General features: G+C 35.5%; 1 protein-coding gene across 1 annotated transcript in view; it reads right to left on the minus strand.

The window, feature by feature from the left end:
- Positions 1 to 20,608, minus strand: part of sfswap (splicing factor SWAP) — a 123,093-nt gene extending 102,485 nt beyond the window's left edge. Inside the window, exons 1-2 of the mRNA XM_088434879.1 lie at positions 20,473 to 20,608; positions 17,786 to 17,848 (exon numbers count right to left, since the gene is read on the minus strand). The gene's annotated coding sequence lies outside the window, so the exon portion shown is untranslated. The remainder of the gene's footprint in view (positions 1 to 17,785; positions 17,849 to 20,472) is intronic.
- Positions 20,609 to 21,199: the final 591 nt, after the last annotated feature.

Genomic DNA, 21,199 nt, shown 5'->3' on the forward strand with positions numbered 1-21,199 from the left:
AGGAAATTATTTTATACTAAAAAAAATGTGTGCTTTGCTGTACAAAATAGGTCTTTTTTGCCTGTTGTGAATGGTTAAAGGAAATACTTTGAAAATCAACAGTTTTTGTTCCGTTTCTTAGTGAGGAATTTAAAAGTGGAGAGTCAAAATAGAAATATTGTGATCTTATCTAGATGCTTTAAACATTAAAAGAAAAAACTTCAAAGGTTGGTCTTTTAATGCCAGGTGCTGGGTCTCAGTTTTAATGGCTTTGATGCCTCATTTGTAAGCCTGTCATCACATATTAGGCAGAGCAAGTTTGGTGTCCATAACTTGGAGCAATTAACCTGGAGCTTAACAAATACTGCTGGCATTGTATCTAAAATGCAGCTTTTTTTCCACTTTGAAGTTGTATAATCCATGTCTCTTTTTCAAAAAAGCTATTCAAGCACTTTTGGTCTTAATTTACTTTGGTTGATTCGTGAGATTTTTCCCTGTGGCCGTAATGGTTTGAAAGAAGAGGAAGCAACTTGATTTCAAAATAAAACTTCCCTCAGACTGATATTTTTGAGAGGTGCAACTGATGGATTCAATCGAAAGCGATGGCTAAGTCATATGGCCAAAATATAAACTCTCGATTTTCTCCCTTTATGCTCGATTATTTTAATCGAAGTAAGACACTCAACAAACATTTACTGTAATTTTGGCACAATAAGAAAGATAGAAGCTTCTTTAAAAAAAAGGAATAGCTAATAATAAATTTTAAAAAAGCAAAACAAGGATTTCAAGGATAAAAAGTACCGGAATTTCTGCACTATAAGGCGCACCTAAAAGCCTAATTTTTTTTTAAAAAAAGCTGATGGTGCGCCTTATAATCAGGTGCGCCTTATATATGGATCAGTATTGAGATTGGGCCTCATAGATGGAGAATGAACTGATAAAGTGAGCTTTACCTGTTTCTTTTGTGTGTTTACAGTTGAACAAGGTTGCTCATATTGAGAGTTTAGTTATTTTTTTGAGTTATTATTGTTATTAATTTGAGTTAGTAATACTCAAATTGAAAATGTTTTAAAATTTGTCATTAATTGAGGGTGCGCCTTATAATCCAGTGCGCCTTATATATGGAAAAAGTTTTCAAATATGTCATTTGTTGAGGGTGCGCCTTATAATCCGGTGCACCTTATAGTGCGGAAAATACGGTAATAAAAAGCATTCCTCATGAAAAACAATGAAATTTTGTCTAGATTTGAAGTACGTATTTTTGTGAGAGAGTAAACTGCTTTTATTTTGAACAATGATCACCATTTGTCTATTTCCTGATTTCTTTTTATTTATTTAAAAACTATCTCACAGTCCACTTCTGGACCTTGCAGTGAAAACTTGGCAGCTTGCGAAGTAGCTTCACTTAAAATTTGTTTGATTTCCTGCTAAGTACATGACGGGGAGAAATGAGGCTGCTAGCATTCCGGCAGACGAAAAAAATAAAAAAACTGACAGATACTATAAGTTAATAACTCATGAAATAGACTCCAGCCAGTAATCATATCAGCAGTGGCGATTGGATCCCTGTTGTCATCGCCAGTAACCTTCTTGAGTTTCAGCACCAAGGAGAGAGCCGACATCCTCAAAGGAGCACAAACGCTTTGCTGAATAATCCTGACGCCATTTTGCTTGTCTTCGGTGGAATTGGGAATTTGCATAGGCTGCTCCAACGCATCGACGAGTCAATACCGGCGTTGGTGGAAGCCGCGCACCTGTTAGCCTTAATTTATTGGAGGAATTCATCATGGGTCAATGCAGAGCAGCCACCCATTTAAAACATTTTATATTAAGTTTGACGCCGTTGGAATTATTTCCATAAGCACAAAGGATTGCAACTTTTTATATTGCTTTATGTTGCCCGATTATGTTACAGGACCGCAAATGATTTTCTGCCAAGACTCTGCGACAAATTCTGTGCTTCCCTTCTACTTGAAATGGATTCCCAAAGTGAACTTTTGAACAGGTCGCTTTCGTCAACAGCAGCACTGTCGGATATGAAAGAATGGGTACGAAATGTTACAAATATCATTAAAACATAATCATGTGGTAGCGAGGACAAAAACAACTCAAATTATCTTGTCAGAGGTGTCTTTCCCTTAGGGAGTAAATTATAGAGGGCAAAATTGCAAATAATGTTTGTTATGACAAGTCGCAGTGGTCCTCAAAAAAATTCATAAAGTTAAAATATTTTTTCAACTGAGACATTCCGACAATATTCAACAAAACTTGCTGTTATGAGACATTCAGTATATTGACTATATTTAAAAAAATTGAAGTTCTCCCAAAGACCTGTGTAATAAACCAAATATAACAATATGCTAATAGGAATATACTATAATATAAAGTGACAGCGTATTACATTGGAACATCTAATTTATTTAATCATTTTCAAGGTCACCAATTGAACAAAAGGTCGTCAGAGGTCTCCAAGAGGTCACCAGAGATTTTCTGTGAACATTTTCAATGGTTCCTTGCAGCAAGAGCAGCATCTGTCAAGATCTGGTGAGCTTTTGGCAAACGTCAACATTTATGTAACATCTAGTGACCTTTTGACAAACTCTGGTGACCTTTTGGCAACCTCTGATGAGTTCCTGGTGAAAGGTTTTGTTCAAGGTCATCAAATTTCCTTGCACTAAGAGCAGCATCTGTCATTCGGTGACCTTTTGATAACCTCTGTCTACATTTTGGCAACATCTGGCGACCTTTTGACAACCCCTGGCAACCTTTTGGCAACCTCTAGTGACCTTTTGACAACCTCAGAGTTTGTTCAAAGTCATCATTTTTTTTTGCAGTGAGAGCAGCATCTGTCGAGGTCTGGTGACCTTTGAGCAACATCTGGTGACCTTTTGGCACCCTTGGTGTTTGTTTGAGGTCATTAAATTGCCTTGCAATGAGAGCAGCATCTGTCAAGATCTGGTGACCTTTTGGCAACCCCTGGCAACCTTTTTGGCAACCTCTAGTGACCTTTTGACAACCTCTGACGACCTTTTGGCAACCACAGAGTTTGTTCAAAGTCATCATTTTTTTTTGCAGTGAGAGCAGCATCTGTCGAGGTCTGGTGACCTTTGAGCAACATCTGGCGACCTTTTGGGAACATCTGGCGACCTTTTGGCAAACTTTGTGTTTGTTTGAGGTCATTAAATTGCCTTGCAATGAGAGCAGCATCTGTCAAGATCTGTTGACCTTTTGGCAACTTCTGCCGACCTTTTGGCAACCTTGGTGTTTGTTTGAGGTCATTAAATTGCCTTGCAATGAAGACCTGGTGACCTTTTGGCAACCCCTGGCAACCTTTTTGGCAACCTCTAGTGACCTTTTGACAACCTCTGATGACCTTTTGGCAACCTCAGAGTTTGTTCAAGGTCATCATTTTTTTTGCAGTGAGAGCAGCATCTGTCAAGGTCTAGTGACCTTTGAGCAACTTGTGGCGACCTTCTGGCAACCTCTGGTGACCTTTTGACAACCTATGGTGACCTTTTCCCAACCTCTGGTGACCTTTTGGCAACTTTGGGGTTTGTTCAAGGTCATCAATTTATTCTTGCAGTGAGAGCAGCATCTGTCAAGGTCTGGTAACTTTTGGCAACCCCCGGCAACCTTTTCGGCAACCTCTGGTGACCTTTTGACAACCTCTGGCGACCTTGGGGTTTTTGCAAGGTCATCGAATTTTCTTGCAGTAAGAGCAGCATCTGTCAAGATCTGGTGAGCTTTTGGCAACCTCCGTCAACATTTTGGCAAGCTCCGTCAACTTTTCGGCAACCTCAGGGTTTGTTCAAGGTCGCCAGAGGTCACCAAACGATCACCAGGGGTCCTCAAAAGGTCACCAGATGTTCACCTGAACGTATTCAACATTTCCTTGCAACAAGAACGACTGCCGACCTCCGGCAATATTTTAGTAACCTCTGCTGACATTTTGGCAAAGTTTTGGCCACCTCTGGTGATCTTTGGAGAATCTAAGACAAACTTGAACGAATCCTGAGGAGGTCAAAAGAATCACTACTTTCATGTACACTCGAAAGCATTCGCCCCTCAGTGGGATTGGGGCTTTACTACTTACTATATTTTGTTGCAGTTACAGTTAAGTAGTAAAGTATAGGAAGCATCTTGTAGCTATGGGCTAAGGAATTGTCAGACCTTGTATTATAAAGTCAAATTTATCATCCCTTGCAATCCATAGCGGATTATGAAGCGATTATCCTGTGGGGTTGGTTATATTATGGACAATTCATCCTCGCTGGTCTGATGGCAAAACAAGCTCATTATTGGTGTGGATTCCCTTCGGGGCCATGCTGCCTATCACTGTCAGCGCTGATTCTACCACAGAAGTTGCGACGTGTGTATGGTGCGCTCCGTCGGACCGTGCAACACACAGAAATTCGCCGCTCATTTAAAAAAAAAAAAAGGCATTTAAGATGGTAAAGATTTGCTGTTTCAAGGCATGTCTAATGTCCATAGACGAAACTTTTTGAATCCGGCTTGAAGGTCCAATTGCTATGCAGGAACCGTCTGTGTTTTGGCCTCTTGTCACCTTCATGACTTTGATTCATGCAGTAACCCCAATTTTATCCACTTGTCTACCTCTGCCCACCAGTCTCAACGCGCGAATGTTAGGGGAATCTTAATGCATCGCTACACATGAGAATACAAAGAATGAGGTTAGAAAGTTAGATAGAAGTAACCCTACAATCAACAGCGACTGGTTTTCTCTCCAAAGTTGGACCGACTCAAAATTTCAAGGAGCGCATACTTTGAAGAAATGTGAAGTTGAGAAATCGAACAAACTATTTTAAGTTTGCTCTTGCAATTGCTACGCTTTGAATCAATGGTGGTACGCGGAAGCAAGTTTCAACAGGTAAAAAATAATTTATGTCTTTTTAACGCCAATGTCGGAACATTTCATTTTTCTTTTCAAATTGAGAACAAATGAACTGGAACATGTCACATATCTAAATTGAGTTATGATGACCCCTTTGCAAATTGTTATATTTCTACTTTAAGTTATGTACAGACGCATATTGTCATTAACGACACAAAGCAGATTGTTACACTACTTTCCTGAGTTGCTGAATAAAATACTCCAAAATATACCACACAAATATAGATATAGATCCAGAGTTTAATAAATCAGACATGAATGGCTAGCCCCCCCCCCCCCCCCCCCCCCCACACACACACACACACAAACACACACACACACACACACACAAAATGCATTGCGCTGGTTATTGGGTACTGAAAAAGGAAAATAAAAAATTCACAGGGGGTACAAGAGAAAAAAAGTGTTAGTCCCGTGTTTTAAATATTAATAATTAAACTTGGACGCCGCCTGCGAAAATAATGTCTGATGCATGATATAAATTAGCAACATTTTCCCATGTGCTTAATCTGCACTTTTATATAGCGCATTTGCTAGCAGCAGGGTTCTTCTGGCGGTTCCCTCCTCCAGCCAATCCTCAGCAGACGGTTTTAATAATAAATGCGGCTCACACCGTTGCGCTGTTGGAGTCTTCCCTCGCAACAAACACCGGAGCGCGGCGACTTCTCATCGCTCATTAAGCTAATATAAACAGCTCAGCCGCAGACAGCTTGACAACATCATTCTGAAGGGTCGTTAGAGGACTCCAATCAAAGCATTTAGATAATTGGCTCCACGACTTTTGCGCTGTTTGTACTGTACAGTAGTCGCGGGCTGCGTTTGCAAGTCTGCACTTCTTGGACCTTTTGCAACAGGGATTTCTGGCTATGCAACGCTGTGAGATGGAATTTTGTAGTATAAGGTATATTAAAAAGTCTGAGGAGCTGAGGGCTACGTCCGTCAAGAGATGTTTCATCTTTTGAATGATTTGACTGAATTTGGAATAAAGCTGTATATAGTTAGTCACATTTATCTGGAGCTTTCACGTGGCAATGACTAAAACAGTAGGTCATTTTTTTTTTCATTCAAAATTTTACCCCCCCAAAAATTGCGGAGCAGTTTTGTGAATCATCAACTTAAATTGAGGAGCAATTTTCAAATTTTGCATAGCATTTTTTTGCAAGTTAATCCCAGGGATTTGAATCAATATTTTTTGTTAGACAGTTAATATTATCCATACATCCATTTTCTTAAGCCGTTTATCTCCACTAGTCTTAAATTGAGGAGCAATTTTCAACTTTTGCATAGTAATTCTTTGCCCAGGGTTTCAATCAACATTTTTTTGTTGGACAGTTAATATTATCCATACATCCATTTTCTCAAGCCGCTTATCCTCACGAGGCTTACTTAAATACATTAAGTATGAAAAACACCTAATATTATAAGTAGTTCAATATTAAAGCTAAATATTAGCACTGACAGTTAAACTTCAGATGCATTTGAATATTATTAGTACTTTATATACTATGTAATTTTATTGACAGCTGTCTTGCCTCTCTCATATTGTGAATCCTTGAAAATTAGCATTTTCCACTCAAGTCAGTTCAAATACCGTATTTTCCGCACTATAAGGCGCACCGGATTATAAGGCGCACGCTCAATTAATGACATATCCGAAAAAATTTTCCATATATAAGGCGCACCGGGTTATAAGGCGCAGCCTCAATTAATGACAGATTTGAAAACTTTTTCCATATATGAGGCACATCGGAATATAAGGCGCAGCCTCAATTAATGACATATTTTCAAACTTTTTCAATCACAATGTAGTAATACTCAAAGTAATAACAATAATAACTCAAATAATAAACTCTCAATAGCATCATAACTCAACATCAATATGAGCAACCTTGTTCAACTGTAAACACACAAAAGAAACAGGTAAAGCTTACTTTCTCACTTCATTCCCCGTCTATGAATCCCAATCTCAATATTGATCCATATATAAGGCGCACCTGATTATAAGGCGCACCATCAGCTTTTTTAAAAAATTGAGGCTTTTAGGTGCGCCTTATAGTGCGGAAAATACGGTAATTTGACGGCTAATCAACATCTTGATATGCTACACCTCTGCGGCGAACGGTTTTCGTTAAAGGCTTAAAGCGCTCCAAAGACAAAAAAGGCCTTTTTGGGTAGATAATCATCCCATGAAAAATGGGAACAAAACTAAATGTGTTGGGTTTATTTTTCAGGAGATTTGAACAAATAAACATCCACATTCACACCTTCAGGCTTTTTGATGACTCAACGCAGCTTTCTCGAGAATGTAAACCAGGCGCGCTAACCGAGAATGTGCCAATGTAAAAGACTTTTCATCAATGCCTCTATGGCGCTAAAGCACTCGGGAGAACAAACGAGAGACGTAAAAGAATAAAAAGAGCATAATGGGTGGGCGTCGATGACGCTGCGGGAATGCGTTATCTTGTTTGCTACGCCTGCTGTGAACTATCTATACGGTGCGCTGTGTTGATACGCTCTTGACAAACAATACGACTTACACACACGCACGCCATTAAACATTTTAATTTCGTATTCTGTTGCCGTGCTGATGCGGAAAGTGGGGAAAAAAAAAACAATTGAGAAAAAAAAAAAGCTCATATTAGGACTTGTTGCCGAGTTGAGAATTGTAAGCAATTTCCCTCCTAATGAAACATATCCACATGAATAGCGATAGAAACAGCAAATCAATTATATTTTTTAGGCCTCGCCGTCCCTTCAGGGTTTCCACCTTCATGTGCTATTGCATATTCCTATTATTATGTAGCTGCTTTACAATGAGTTTGTATTAAAAGTTGTGCTGTTTTCATTGTGTTTTTAATTTGACGATTGTAGCTCGGTGCGTTCTTGGTATTCTGATGGCATATGCGGCAGAAAAATATGGCAGAACCTCACAGGGGGACGTTGAATACTCGAGTAATTTTGGTTACGAATGAAGACTGAGATTATTAGGAGGATTCGTTGTGAGCGTTTTTTTTTTCTCCATAACGAGCTCAAGAATGCAACGGCAAACTTTATTTAGTTGTCAAATGAGGTGTTTGGTTTATTGGAAGTTTTATTTTAACTGCGCGGTTAGTGGGCAACTTTTAGTAGTGATTAGTAAACCAGATGACGGTCTCAGTGCGTGATTATGCTAACTTGAAGGAAATTAATTAAATGTTCCTCTTAGAAAGCTTCATGGATTACATAGTTAAGGACCAGTCTCGTTTGTTAACTCGTTAAGAAGTTGATTCAAAATCTTACTTAAAATCAAAGTAGAGCAGCAGCAGCAGATTTTTGAAAATAAATAAATTATACACACAAAATGGGGAATATACATACATACATATATATATTTATATGTATATATATATATATGTATGTATATGTATGTATATATATATATATTTTATATATATATATTTATTTATATAAATATATATATATATTTTTTTTTCAAAAGTACCGTATTTTCCACACAATAAGGCGCACCTAAAAGCCTTATTTTTTTAAAAAAGCTGATGGTGCGCCTTATAATCAGGTGAGCCTTATAAATGGATGAATATTGAGATTGGGATTCATAGATGGGGAATGTAGTGACAAAGTTTCTTTTGTGTGTTTACAGTTGAACAAAGTTGCTCATATTGACATTGAGTTATGATGCTATTGAGAGCTTAGAGTTATTATTTGAGTTATTATTGTTATTACTTTGAGTATTACTATCTTGTGATTGAAAAAGTTTTCAAATATGTCATTAATTGAGAGTGCGCCTTATAATCTGGTGCGCCTTATATATGGAAAAAGTTTTCAAATATGTCATTAATTGGGGGTGCGCCTTATAATCCGGTGCGCCTTATATATGGAAAAGTTTTCAAATATGTCATTAATTGAGGGTGCGCGTTATAGTATGGAAAACACGGTAATGTAAATTTCATAAAGTGTTAAAAGAAATGTTTTTTTTTTTTACTTCCTGTGGCAGAGAGGACAAAAAATACTAAATAAATACCTGTTAGAGTTTTCTGAGAAAAAAGGTTGTTGGAAAATGCGATTAATCATGGACAATTTGGTGATGAATTAGGTTTGAACTGGATTTTGGTTTAGTTTAGGGTAAGCGTTAGGAAATCAGCCGTGATGGTTAAGGTTAGGGACAAGGAAAAGCACTCCTGTACTGCTATACTTGTGAGAACCAATTTGGGTTTTCAGCTAACATACTGAGAACAATCTGGAGACATGGGGACATTTAGGCCGGTCCTTACTTGTTCAGACCTCTCTTTGTGGATCAAGACTTAGTTTTTTTGAGTATAGGTTTGAATTGGGTCATGGTTGAGGCTAGGGTAAGGCTTCGGCAATCATTTCTGATGGTTAAGGTTAGGAGTTCGGAAATGCGTTACGTTAATGAATGTCCTCACGGGTATAAACGTCTGTGTGTGATACATATTTACGATTTCTTATAAACAAATTTAATTGAGCAATCCCATGTGTTGAAAATCATTTGGCAACTTTGACGCCGCAATGCTATTGGTTGAACAAACTTGTCATTTTGGAGAACAAAGATTTGAAACATCTTCATCATATACAAAAGGTCCAAAAATATTCAAGCTTCCGATATTTTAACAAACTGAAAATCATTCCAGGTCATAAAGCAACACCTGCATAAAGAAGCTGACTGAGAAATTATCAAAAATCTGCAAAGCCGCTATTAGGTGAAAGGTGCTTACTTGGTTTGAGGAAATTTTTTAACATTAGTAAATAATGCATTGTTTTTGTTTTTTTTTCTGCCTGAACCTTAGAAGCAGTTTGCAATGTAGGAAGATATTTGTTTCCAAACTTTTGACTGGATATCGAACCGAGTACCTGAAAAGATACTGTCGCAGTTTGGAGGATGAAGGTCATGATCTTGAGGCTGCCACCTTTTCTGCCTGTTTGATTTGATCAACAGCGATTGGAATTTATGTCCAACAATCGCCGATTCCTAATTAGACCCCCGAAATGTAATCGAATTGCGATTCAAGTGCTCTTTTTTGCAAACCTGAATTATTATCCACTCCCTCCCCAATGCTTTCCCCCCCGTAGCTCAAAACGAGCACGTAAACAAGTTTGATCTGCAACTATTATAATAAAGAATGAAATAGGACGATTAGTCTCGCTGCTAGAGGAAATCTTAAAGATGATTAACGCAAACGCACAAAGTTTAATATTCCAGACTGATCAGAAATCAAAGTTGGCTCAGGCCAGTTGGAACCTGAACGGAATAATTACAGCCTCAGTCACCAAACAAAAGCAGTTACCGCGTACAAATTCTCTTCTGTGTCAAAGTGCCATCTAGTGTTCACTTTTTTTTTTTTTTTTTAACTGCGTTTCCTTTGCCATATCTGTAAAAGTCAGAAGAATCCTGTGGAGCAAATTCAAAACACAGTCAACATCTTCAAAAGCTGTCATTTGTAGTTTCTTCTATTGTAAAAAGCTCTCAAGGAGGAATGTATTGAAAAAGAGAGCAGCTGTTGTCCCAAATTTGCATTTCAGTTTTTTTTTTCTTCCTGCCACGTTTTCCCCTCAATTTCTGCTTTGAAATCAAATGTACCAGCAAATGGAGCCGAGGCCCAGGTGCTGATTTTCCCCAATGGTATTCTGGCCGAGTGGTCCGACAGAAGCCTCAAAAAGACTTCGCAATAACGTCAAATGGAAGGAAATGAGTTGAAATATCAGAGGATAGTGGCGGTGAAAAAGCGCAGTTGTTCAATTGCTCGACACACTTAAAGAGTTTAATTTGAAAAACTTCCAGAATAGCAATGGGCAAAATAGGGCACGGGGGCCAAATATGGCCCATTAAGCTTTTTAATCCGGCCCGCTGGATTTTTGGAATAGTGAAAAAAAAATGCTTTATTTTGTTCATTTAATATTCCCTTGTTGTAAGATTCATTTCAATAAATAGTTAAAAACATGAGACTTGAATAAAACTGTTGTAATGCTTTTGATAATTTTCTATAGAAATATCCCATTTTTTTTCCTGATATCAGGTGGATTACCAAAGTGCTCCATCCATCTGACCCGCTTGTCAAATTTTAACTCTTTTTGCCCCTTGAGTCAAAATATTTGTCCACCTCATTCTAAAATTAAAAAAAAAAAACTTTAAAAATGTCATCAGTGTTTGATTTATTAAACTTTAGAACCCCTCAAACTTCATTTTTATTGGTCCACATAAAACAAAAAAATTCTACATAAAGTGTCAGACCTGTTCTCACAAAAATAAATATTAATATTTGTCTACAGAAAAATATTAAGCATAAAAGTGTAATCTTTTGATATTACGGTAGGGATCTGTTCACAAAAATAATTGATTAACTTAATTATTCATAAATATTTGTCCACAAAAAAATAACAAAGTGTCAGATCTGTTCTCCAAAATATAAATATTAATATTTGTCTACAGAAAAATATTAAGCATAAAAGTGTAATCTTTTGATATTACAGTAGGGATCTGTTCACAAAAATAATTTACTAACTTAATTATTCATAAATATTTGTCCACAAAAAATAACAAAGTGTCAGATCTGTTCTCCAAAATATAAATATTAATATTTGTCTACAGAAAAATATTAAGCATAAAAGTGTAATCTTTTGACATTACAGTAGGGATCTGTTCACAAAAATAATTTACTAACTTAATTATTCATAAATATTTGTCCACAAAAAAATAAAAAAGTGTCAGATCTGTTCTCCAAAATATAAATATTAATATTTGTCTACAGAAAAATATTAAGCATAAAAGTGTAATCTTTTGATATTACAGTAGGGATCTGTTCACAAAAATAATTTACTAACTTAATTATTCATAAATATTTGTCCACAAAAAATAACAAAGTGTCAGATCTGTTCTCCAAAATATAAATATTAATATTTGTCTACAGAAAAATATTAAGCATAAAAGTGTAATTTTTTGACATTACAGTAGGGATCTGTTCACCAAAATAATTTACTAACTTAATTATTCATAAATATTTGTCCACAAAAAAATAACAAAGTGTCAGATCTGTTCTCCAAAATATAAATATTAATATTTGTCTACAGAAAAATATTAAGCATAAAAGTGTAATCTTTTGATATTACGGTAGGGATCTGTTCACAAAAGTAATTGATTAACTTAATTATTCATAAATATTTGTCCACAAAAAAATAACAAAGTGTCAGATCTGTTCTCCAAAATATAAATATTAATATTTGTCTACAGAAAATATTAAGCATAAAAGTGTAATCTTTTGATATTACGGTAGGGATCTGTTCACAAAAATAATTGATTAACTTAATTATTCATAAATATTTGTCCACAAAAAAATAACAAAGTGTCAGATCTGTTCTCCAAAATAAATAATTATAAATAACAATGTATACACAAAAAAATATTAATCATAAAGCGTCTTCTTTTGGTAGAACATTAGAGATCTGTTCACAAAAATAAATTATTAACTTAACGATTCATAAATATTCTCCACAAAAAAAAAAAAATCAACATAAAGTGTCAAGAAATAATTATTGATGAATATTTACGGAATAATATCAAACATAAAGTTTCCTCTTTTGGGATTACAGTAGCGATGTGTTCACAAAAATAAATCATGAACTTGACAGGTAACGAGTAGTGACACGTGACAAGTTGGGCCAAACCATTCGAGTATGGGTGAGGATCTGGGTTTTTAAAATAATAAAATCTAAGAACCTACCAACATAAAATGTCTTTTATGAACTTATATTATCCTGAAATTAATTCATGAATTCAGCAATAATAATTTTAAAAGGATTTTTGCCTGTTTATTTGTTTCATTGAAAATCTCAAGTACCCCGCTGGAGTTCCTTCTAGTACCCCCAGGGGTACCCGTAACCCCATTTCAGAACCACGTTTCTATAAGGTTTTGAAGGATCCTTTTTGGCCCTTATGCCATATAATTGTTTAGCACCAGTGCCTCCCTTAGAGATATTTTTTTTCTCCCATTAATTATTGCCAATGGATACACATGAGTGTGCTTGACAGCTAAGTGGATGGGATGAGAGATGGGAGAAAAATAATCCTTTAATAAGAAACTCTGATTTTTAATCCTTGCCTTCCACTGGAGGAGGCACGAGTTTGATAGATTGATTTTTATCTACTGCCACGACAACACATTACTGCCTTTTTATTTTTTTATGGGGGGGGGGGGGGGGGGGGGTTAACTGCAGTTCATCTCATTATAAGATTTGGTGACAGGAACAATAACAGCAAAACTTTTCTTGCTACATCATTTAAAGAAATATTTAACAAGTGCACAACATCTTTATGTGTTATAATTATAATTCTCATAAAAACGTCAAGATATAACCGATGGATGGCTCTTCATATATTTATTTCCTAGAATGCTATTAGCATTTTCTGGTAGCATTGCTAATAGAGTGTGATAATGGCTTCAAAAATCTTTGAATAATTGCTTACTTATCCTCATGTTTGTGTTGCAAGAATGCGCTTAAAGTATCCAAGAAAATCGCACTGGTTTGTCAAGGTGTTTGCATGCTACGTGCTAGCCACTAGCTAGCTTGCAAGCTAGGAGGTTTTTGCCTCCTCTTGTCCTCCAGATTTTCATTCAATCCAACATTTTCAAAGAGTTGGACTGTATAACTAGCTTGCTAACTAATTAACATTAGGAATTATTTATAACAACTTTAATCGATATTCAGTCGAGTGGCTGGTGGCTTTGTTTGTACTTAAACTAATAGCTTAACTCGTCAATGTATTGCTGCTAGCTAGCCACTAGCTAGCTTGCAAGCTAGGAAGTTTTTGTCTCCTCTTGTCCTCCAGATTTTCATTCAATCCAACATTTTCAAAGAGTAGGAATGCATAACTAGCTTGCTAACTTATTAACATTAGGAATTATTTTTAACAACTTTAATCGATATTCAGTCGAGTGGCTGGTGGCTTTGTTTATACTTAAACTAATAGCTTAACTCGTCAATGTATTGCTGTGTGGATTTTGATTGATCAAAAAAAATTATTATCAAATTGATATAAAAAATATATTTTTTCTCGTTTCACCATTTCAGTCATGAGAAAAGCATTCTTTCAAAAATGGTGGCGAGCCCTAGCTGTTAATATTTTGCTAACGTCTTGTCATTTTGCATAAATAAGACAGTAGCGCTATCAAACTGACAAATAAATCGCTACCGTCTCATTTTGCTGTCAGTTGAAAAGTGACATTCAAACACAACGCAAAAATGGGCAAGCATACACACATACATCCATTTATAATGTCCATCTACTCGAAAGTAACACACATGAGAGTCTCATATTTTCTGTTAGTAAATTGTTGTTTTTTTGCGCATGCCCCGATTAGGAAATGGTACCGTCCTATTGTCTTACGTCATTCTTTGCCAAGTATAAAATAGCTCTGTCTGGAAATATAAATTAGTAATAGTCTTACTGTGAAAAAAGGTGTCAAAACCTCAAACTAAAGTAGCAATTACCCGTATGGTGTCCTCTTCAACATTTCATACAGCAGTATTTTCGGATTATGTGAATTTTGAATGTAAAAAGGCAATTATATTCGGAATAAATCCATTTCCCTCACCCGTTCATCAGATAAAACGTAATAAGAGCCACTCCTGCCCTCTAACGGTCACAAACGTCATTGCACTTACAGTAAACGTTCAATTATTTTACATATTTAGATTTGATCTGTACATCAGAAATGAAAAATGGATGACGATGTGGAGGAATTGGAAAGGAATACGATCTCTCAGCGAAACTGTGACGGACCGAAATGCTTAATATTGGATGTGAACAGGACCGTTTTCTTCTCAATTACTCTAGTAGAAGTAATAACAAAATGTGTGTATTTACTGTGACGGACTACTGATGATAACTTCAATTGCAACTATCTGAAAACTATGACGAGGGTGAGCTTCTGCTGTAACGTATTTATATTTAAAGATAGTGGAATCCACATCAAATTACAGCGAGTCAAGTACAAATCCAGTTGAAAGTTATTTTGAGGCGAGTCATTTATTTCACGCTTGAGCGCTATGGCACATCCAAGCCAAATCCCACTTAAAGCTGCCCATCCATTTCGAGGAGAGATAGTTTGGGGATCTGTCAAGCAAACATGTAGTTCGAAGAGGGCAGGCGCAATGCATGGACAAATGTTTGGTCCCCCCCCTCACAAGAAATATAGTGACCTGCATGAAAAAAAAAAGAAAAAAAAAAAAGAGTCGAAAAAAAGCTGGGTCAAAAATATCACAAATGGGTCAGAATCAGAGTGATCTTCCTGGATTGTTTTGAACAAAGAACCCACAATTTATTTGCTTATTTTGTGATTTTAAGAAAAGGAAAATATTTTATTTAAATAATGTTTTGGGGACGTTACTTTTTTTTTTTTTTATTGCAATACAATCCAGAAGGTTAGGTCGAATTAATCCGTAATCATTCAAGTATTGATTCAAATGGTTATTTTTAACCTTTTTTTTTTAATCATTTTTTTTAGAATGATTTATAACTATAATTAATTACAGCCATGTCATACTTGAGATTTTGGTATCGATTGATACCAAGAGAATACCAGTGCCTTGTATCGCCGATACCAAATACTTTAAGGCTCATAAAGTATTAAGGTCTTGTAAATCATTTGTCCTATTAACAATTTTTTTTAATTCAACGTTCTTGTTGAGTTTTTAACCATTTCATATTATTATTAGATTTCTAAAATTAGCACTGATAAATAAACATGAAACGAGGAGATTGGAGCGTGAGAAAATGATAGCTAAGGAACCCAAGAGAAACCAAAATAAATAAATGTAAAGGTCGATACATCCTCATTATTATCGATACACTGTCGATATATTTTTGACCTTATTTTTACACGCGGTACAATTCAAAATTGTACTGTTGATAGTTGCACAAACCATCCAGTATCCTCCTGAGGCCAAGCGTATTCGTTTGTGTCCACCGTGGTGGACATTCGTTTTTTTTATCTAGATCTTTTGAATCTCCAAACACATCTCCAAGCATCTAATAAGGAGTTAATGACTACAAATGATAATACGCTTGTAGTCCGTCAAGTAAACACTACCTTCAATGCCCGACAGAGGGCAACATTTGACACTTACAACTTCACCGCTCATCTGCGCAAACTTTCAGATGATAAGCAACATTTAGCTCAGCTCATTTTACATTGAAAAAAAAATCTAAAAGGCAAACCACATCACAAAAAATGCCATTAAAAAAAGTATGGGTACCGAAATAGAGTTAGGGTTATAGCTCCAGTAAATCTTTTCTTTTGTCTACAAAAGCTTTGAACTCAGCAAGGGTGCGAAGCTTCTGAAGTTTCGTCTGTGTGTGATGCATTTTCTCACTGAAGATAAGGCTTTGACGACAAGCCGCAGTGCCTTTGGTACACCCAGCAGAAATGGCAACTTTGGTGTCGTCCAAACAAACTGATTTAGTGATAAGTCTGTGTATAAAAACATGAAAAAGACCTCAAACAAACTTTAAAAGCAGGGAACATGCAGTATTTATGAAAATGTGGAGGAATTCAATATGAAATATACTGTAACTTGTTTTGAACTATTTGCTTTGAAGGGCACTGATGGAAATACATTATGGAAATACATTATGGAAAATGAATTGGTGAAGAAGAGAAGAAGAAAAAGAGGCATCTATTATAATGCTAATTATTATGGTTTTTGTTGTAGCATGAGTGTGTTAATCTCTATTAAGGGTCAAAAAGACTATTAAATAAGGGGGTGAAGGAAAACTATAATTGATTAAAAAAAAAAAAAAAAAGTCTACACACCCCTGCCCAAATGCCAGATTTGTGGGACTTACGCTGGTAAGGGTCAGACATCAAAACAATTACACAAATACACTGATGTAGCGTACAAATAAATATAGATCCACACAAATATATTCATACATGAAATACACATGCGTATGAATATTCATACACAAATGTGTGTGTGTATATATAGATTCACACAAATATATTCATACATGAAATACACATGCGTATGAATATTCATACACAAATGTGTGTGTGTGTATATATAGATTCACACAAATATATTCATAAATGATATACACATGCATATGAATATTCATAAACAAATGTGTGTGTATGTATATAGATCCACACAAATATATGCATACATGATATACACATGCATATGAATATTCATACACAAATGTGTGTGTGTGTATATATATAGATCCACACAAATATATGCATACATGATATACACATGCATATGAAGATTCATACACAAATATGTGTATATCATGTATGAATATATTAGTGTGTATATATATATACACTAATATATTCATACATGATATACATATATATACATATATATACATACATATATATACATACATATATATACATATATATATATATATATATATATATATATATATATATATATATATATATATACACTAATATATTCATACATGATATACACATACATATGCATATTTATACACAAATCTCTCTCTCTCTCCATCTCTCTCTCTCTATATATATATATATATATATATATATATATATATATATATATATATATATATATATACACTAATATATTCATACATGATATACACATACATATGCATATTTATACACAAATCTCTCTCTCTCTCTCTCTCTCTCTGTATATATATATATATATATATATATATATCTACACTAATATATTCATACATGATATACACATACATATGCATATTTATACACAAATCTCTCTCTCTCTCTCTCTCTCTCTCTATATATATATATATATATATATATATATATATATATATATATATATATACAAAAAAATAACAAAATGTGTGTATTATGTATGAGTACTGACGCCCACCTTGTTTCAAGGTGTCGGAACTCTCCCTCGTAGTCAATAGCAGTATGAGCCACTCACCGGGCGCTAGAAATGAGGAGAGTGAAAAACTGACATGAAATTCTTAGTTTTGAAAGAAAATTGCAACGTTGTGACAAATAGGTCCATGTTTTTAAATGATCCGTCTTTCTTTCGTATCAGTACTCGGTATGGGCGTTTCTCTCAAGAATGGAACCCCCGCACCGGTATCGGTCGTGAAAATTCACCTCGGTCGAACACTCGCGTTTTTACCTTTTGCCTCCCTTCCGTATCGAGAAGAAATTCTGAGAACATAGCGCTCAAAGACAAATCAACAGTTCCCACTGCTTGAAGCTCGAAATAAACCCAAGGAGATTTCCTAGGTAAATATACCAGGGACTCAGTCAGCAGAGCACTTATTACATGGGTCTCAGTAACATGCCGCAGTGACTGATGTACTGATAATAGCCACGCTTAGACACACACTGAGCAGAGCTCCGCTGGCAAAATAAACCCGACTTGTTTCAACGGCGCGCTCGCTTGACCTTCTGAACGCGGGGACCGGCTCCGCCGAGCGCTGGGCAAAATCATACCTTCAACTAGATTAGTCATAATTGGACGACGGAAGAAACAAAATCTCGATCCAGTGTGTGAGAATTGGATTAATAACAGGAAGTCATCAAAGTTGTGAAAGCCAGGAACACGCCGTGTATTTCCAAGTCCGTCGCGCCATAAATGAAGCTATTCATCGCTCTTGAACGAGGGCCGCGAAGCCGAGCGATATTTCGGGGAAAGGCGAGCCGGAATCATTAAGATTCCGGCGAAAATTAACAATTTGGATCCGTCCTATTGGATGCCGCGTCTTGCTAAGAGCCAGCACGCAGGAAACGGACGTCTGAGCGGACATCTGCTTTCAATTCCCGGCCTTCCAGATTTACTCGTCTGCGGCGTGTGGACTTTTTAACACCTCCTTCGCCTTTGATTCTGGTTTCAAGAGAATTTGTTTTGTTCTGTTTATGAATGGTGACGATTGCAAAATAGTAGGGAATTCTTCATCACTGCTCTTTTTTTTAACAAAGCGTGTGGGGATTTTCCCCTCCGATTGTCTTAACTCGCTTTATAGGGTCGGACCGATTTTCATTTTTTTTAGGCTGATGATCATTTTTGACCCCCCCAAAAAAATACTAATTTTTATATATATATATATATATATATATATATATATATATGAATTAAAAAAAAAATATATATATATATATATATATATATATATATGTACAATTCAAAGTTATATAAATGAGATCATTATTTATTAAAATGTATCTAAAATTGTATCCTTTTTACATTAGGAAAAGGTGAGGTCAATTTTCAGGGGTTTTTACAGGTTACAGCTTATTCTGAATCTGAAAAAAATATAGCTTAGAGTGAATCAAAGTGCCTGGAATTTAAAAAAAGTGTCAATCCTTATTCAAATTGGGAGAATGTTTGGGAGAATGATCTGTTTGATCTTGAAAAAATAGATGAATAAATAATGTGGAAATTGACATTGAACAATAACATCACTATCTTAAATATTTTAAACCTGAAGAAAAGGACTTAAAACAGTGATGATTTTTTGTTTAAGGCAATTTAAAAAGCTCCCAACTTTGTCAATGAAAGCGCCACAGCACCACCTAGTCTCGTGATGTGTAATTACACCACCCAGCACAAACGCACATGCCTATATACAAAAAGTTTCAGGGTTATTTATTTATTTATTTATTGCCAATGGCAAAAAAAAAAATCATGGTGAACACAGATGAAATCCAGCAAATGTTGCACCTTATATAGCACAAACAAATGTCTTCTGGGCTTGATAATAAACGAGCTGCTTCTGTCAGCAAAAGAAGGCTACAGGAGGCAATTAGACGGCCGAACAGCATTTTTGTTTGTTGATTCTTGCCAGAGTATGAACAAGGTATGTTTATGCAGAGTGTTGTATTACACGGAGTCAAAGCATCGTCTGAAGTCACACACGATGATTAATGCGTAGTGTGTTCATTTTCAATGCCCTTTATATTCCACTTACACATTTTCCAATCCGAACACGTTGTTAGGTTACTCACTTGGACATAAAACAATAAACCTTAGAAGATGTGTAGTGAAGAAGGGCATCAAGACAGATTTCTTTTCTTTAAGATGACCTTTTTTAAGTGATATATTTATATTAGGGCTGCACGATTATGGCCAAAATAATAATCACGCTTATTTTGGTCAATACTGAAATCACGATTATTCATCGTGTTTGGTCAAACACGTATTTATTTATTTATTTTAAACAAGCGGTGTATAAACAGGGCTTCAAGGCTTGATATTCTCAAATAATAATAATAAACTAAAATAAACAAATAATTTACTTACTTGCTGAGTGCAAACCAATGAAAAACAAAATTAAGCCTAACCCGACTTGGAACAAAGCACATGGTGAATTTTAAGCAAATTTTTAATCAGCAGTCAAATGTCACTTTCGGTCAGTTCAAACTGAATTTATTATAATTTCTAGTAAATTTGCTTTTATTAATTATGGGGGACTATGTCATTTGTGGACGGTCCCTTAAAAAGCAACTCAACGTCAAACTCCCAGCTGACTTTTACTCGCTTCTTTCAGCAACGTCAATTGGCACTCAGATGAATGAAAACACGATGTGCTTTACCTTGTATTGCAGCCGCCGTTAAACTGGTTGAAAAAAAAATAATCCAGAGATGTTTAATTTGAAATGACACCACAGAAATTTCGATTGAAATAGCCTCTCTTTTCTCAATTGACGGACAAATTGTTTGCTTGGACAGATGTCAAAACTGTTTCCTGTTCCGGTTGAAATTCCTGGGAACGGAAACTTCCCACATAAATACAATTATCAATTTAAAAAAGCGCAACATTATACACACATTATAATTTTCTAGATGCGTATTGTGCTACATAAATATAATACAGTATTATAACCAGCAGGGATATCAATTCCAGTCTTTATTTATTTGTTTGTTTGTTTGTTTGTTTTTCGATGCAATACCAAGTAATACCTGGGCCAAATACCGCAATATCGATTAGGTATCATATGAAAAGTGATTTATTTCGAATGAAACCTTATCAAATATGTTTTTTTTTTTTTTTAAATTACTACCAATTGAGACGCACGCATCATGAAACCAAATTGCTTCATTTTATTACCACTCGGATGTCACGACTTAGATTGCAAGATAATCTAAATGGAGAGGAGGAAAAGCATGCTTTGCGGACATAAAAGTGCTCAAAAGAATGCAACTTGTATGCAGGAAAATATATCAGGAACAGAAAATTTGAAAATTAAATTAATAGCATTTTTTTCAAGAGTAATAAGAAAAAAAATCCTAGTTAATTATTCTTTTTTTGTTGTTTTTTTT

Source organism: Hippichthys cyanospilos, chromosome 15, assembly GCF_059441005.1.
Source record: "Hippichthys cyanospilos isolate Australia breed blue-spotted pipefish chromosome 15, RoL_Hcya_1.0, whole genome shotgun sequence".
NCBI classification, from domain to species: domain Eukaryota; kingdom Metazoa; phylum Chordata; class Actinopteri; order Syngnathiformes; family Syngnathidae; genus Hippichthys; species Hippichthys cyanospilos.